Source organism: Choloepus didactylus, chromosome 4 (genome assembly GCF_015220235.1).
Source record: "Choloepus didactylus isolate mChoDid1 chromosome 4, mChoDid1.pri, whole genome shotgun sequence".
Taxonomy (NCBI): domain Eukaryota; kingdom Metazoa; phylum Chordata; class Mammalia; order Pilosa; family Megalonychidae; genus Choloepus; species Choloepus didactylus.
The window spans coordinates 53440128-53443685 of NC_051310.1; positions in this window are offsets into that span (position 1 = coordinate 53440128).

Below are 3558 nucleotides of genomic sequence, written 5' to 3' on the forward strand. Positions count from 1 at the left end.
ATACCCGGAAGATCGGAAAGCAGTGACACGAACAGATATCTGCACGCCAATCTTCATAGCAGCATTATTCACAATTGCCAAGAGATGGAAACAACCCAAATGTCCTTCAACAGATGAGTGGATAAATAAAATGTGGTATATACACACGATGGAATACTACGCGGCAGTAAGAAGGAACGATCTGGTGAAACATATGACAACATGGATGAACCTTGAAGACATAATGCTGAGCGAAATAAGCCAGGCACAAAAAGAGAAATATTATATGCTACCACTAATGTGAACTTTGAAAAATGTAAAACAAATGGTTTATAATGTAGAATGTAGGGGAACTAACAGTAGAGAGCAATTAAGGAAGGGGGAACAATAATTGAAGAACAACAGATAAGCTATTTAATGTTCTGGGGATGCCCAGAAATGACTATGGTCTGTTAATTTCTGATGGATGTAATAGGAACAAGTTCACTGAAATGTTGCTATATTATGTAACTTTCTTGGGGTAAAGTAGGAACATGTTGGAAGTTAAGCAGTTATCTTATGTTAGTTGTCTTTTTCTTACTCCCTTGTTATGGTCTCTTTGAAATGTTCTTTTATTGTATGTTTGTTTTCTTTTTAACTTTTTTTTCATACAGTTGATTTAAAAAAGAAGGGAAAGTTAAAAAAAAAAAAAGAAAGAAAGAAAAAAGACAAACAAGGAAAAAAAAAAAAAAGATGTAGTGCCCCCTTTAGGAGCCTGTGGAGAATGCAGGGGTATTCGCCTACCCCACCTCCATGGTTGCTAACATGACCACAGACATAGGGGACTGGTGGTTTGATGGGTTGAGCCTCTACCATAAGTTTTACCCTTGGGAAGACGGTTGCTGAAAAGGAGAGGCTAGGCCTCCCTGTATTTGTGTCTAAGAGTCTCCTCCTGAATGCCTCTTTGTTGCTCAGATGTGGCCCTCTCTCTCTGGCTAAGCCAACTTGAAAGGTGAAATCACTGCCCTCCCCCCTACGTGGGATCAGACACCCAGGGAAGTGAATCTCCCTGGCAACGTGGAATATGACTCCCGGGGAGGAATGTAGACCCGGCATCGTGGGATGGAGAACATCTTCTTGACCAAAAGGGGGATGTGAAAGGAAATGAAATAAGCTTCAGTGGCAGAGAGATTCCTAAACGAGCCGAGAGGTCACTCTGGTGGGCACTCTTACGCACACTTTAGACAACCTTTTTTAGGTTCTAAAGAATTGGGGTAGCTGGTGGTGGATACCTGAAACTATTAAACTACAACCCAGAACCCATGAATCTCGAAGACAGTTGTATAAAAATGTAGCTTATGAGGGGTGACAATGGGATTGGGAAAGCCATAAGGACCACACTCCACTTTGTCTAGTTTATGGATGGATGTGTAGAAAAGTAGGGGAAGGAAACAAACAGACAAAGGTACCCAGTGTTCTTTTTTACTTCAATTGCTCTTTTTCACTCTAATTATTATTCTTGTTATTTTTGTGTGTGTGCTAATGAAGGTGTCAGGGATTGATTTAGGTGATGAATGTACAACTATGTAATGGTACTGTAAACAATCGAAAGTACAATTTGTTTTGTATGACTGCGTGGTATGTGAATATATCGCAATAAAATGATGATTAAAAAAAAAATTGATTCTGGTGATGAACACACAACTGTATGATGGTGCTGTGAATAACTAACTGATTGTACACTGTGGGTGACTGAAGGGTGTGTGAAAATATCTCAATAAAACAGTATTTAAAAAAAAAAAAAGAAAAGAAACATAACAGAAATTATAGAGATGAATGGCACAACTGTGAAGACTAAAAATACACTAGAGGCATACAACAGCAGATTTGAACAGGCAGAAGAAAGAATCAGTGAACTAGAAGACAAGATAATCTAAATCATACAGTCTGAAGAACGGAGAGAGAAAAGAATAGAAAATTCGAGCAGTGCCTCAGTAATTTCAGTGATGGTAAGAATCGCACAAACATATGCATCATGGATCTCTGAGAAGGAGAAGAAAAGGGAAAAGGGGAAGAAAGAATATTTGATGAAACAATGCCCAAAAATTTCCCAACTCTCATGAAAAACATAAATATACATGTCCAAGAAGCACAACATACACTGAACAGAATAAATCCTAATAGACCTATTCTAAGACACACAATAGACAATTTACAATATTCACAGATAAACAGAAACAGAGTGAGTTTGTCAACAAAAGGCATGACTGATAAGAATTACTAAAGGAGGTTCTACAGGTTGAATGGAAAAGTCAAGAGAAAGTGGCTTGGAGTAGTGTGAAGAAATGAAGACAAAGAAATGTGTATGCTATTGAAGCTAAGTCGTATCTCTTCAAATCAGTAGGTTATGGATACACTTCTAAAGTATAAACCCCAGCTAACCACAAAGAAAGTATTTTTAAAATATACAGGAACATAAATAAGAAAGGGGCCAATCAGATACATCAAAAAAGATAAACTACATAAAAAAGGAAGTTGCAAGATAGGAAAAGAGAGGCAAAAAGAAAAAGATATGACATATAAGGACAAAATGGCTGAAGTAAGCATTGTCTTTACAGTAATAAAGTTGAATGTTAATGTATTAAACTCCCAATCAAAAGACACAGATTGGCAAATGGATAAATATGTTGTTTACAAGAGACTTACCTTAGACCCAAAGACAAATAGATTGAAAGTGAAAGGATGGAAAAAGATATTCCATGCTAATAGTAACCACAAAAGAGCTGGAGTAGCAATATTAGTATTTGTCAAAAGCTGTAATAAGAGAAAAAGAAGGACACTTTATATTAATAAGGGGAAAATCCAACAAGAAGAAATAACAATCATAAATATTTATACACCTAACCATGGTGCCCCAAAATATATGAAGCAAACACTGGCAAACTGAAGGGAAAAACAGATGTCTCTACAATAATAATTGGAGAATTCAATACAACAATATAAGGGGGGAGGGGATTCTTTTTGTTGTTGTTTCTCCTTTTTAATTTTTTTTATTCTTTATTCTTTTATTTTTTTTCCTCTTCTTTCTCTGAGGAAGAAGTAGAAATGTTCTCATACAGATTGTGGTGGTGAATGCATAACCATGTGATTATACCAGAAGCTACTGATTATTCACTTAGGAAGGATTGTATGTGTGAGAATACAACTGTTTAAAAAATAAATGGAAAAATACAAGTGCTAGAGATGATGTGGAGAGAGATATACCTATTCACTGTCAATAGGGAAGTAGAATGGTGCAGCCCCTCTGAAGGGCAATGTGGTGGTTCCATAAGAAGCTGAGTATAGGGCTGCCATATGATCCTGCAACCTTGTTATTTGGTATATATTTGGAAGAACTGAAAGCAGGAACATGAACAGGCATTTGCACACTGGTGTTTATGGCAGCAGTATTCACAATTTGCAATGGATAGAGGCAGACTAAGGCTATATCAATGGGTAAACAGAAGGGTGAAATATGGTGTGTACATACAACAAAATATTGAGTGACTACAAAAAGGAATGAAATTGTGAAGCATTCAACTAGGTGAATGAGCCTTAAGG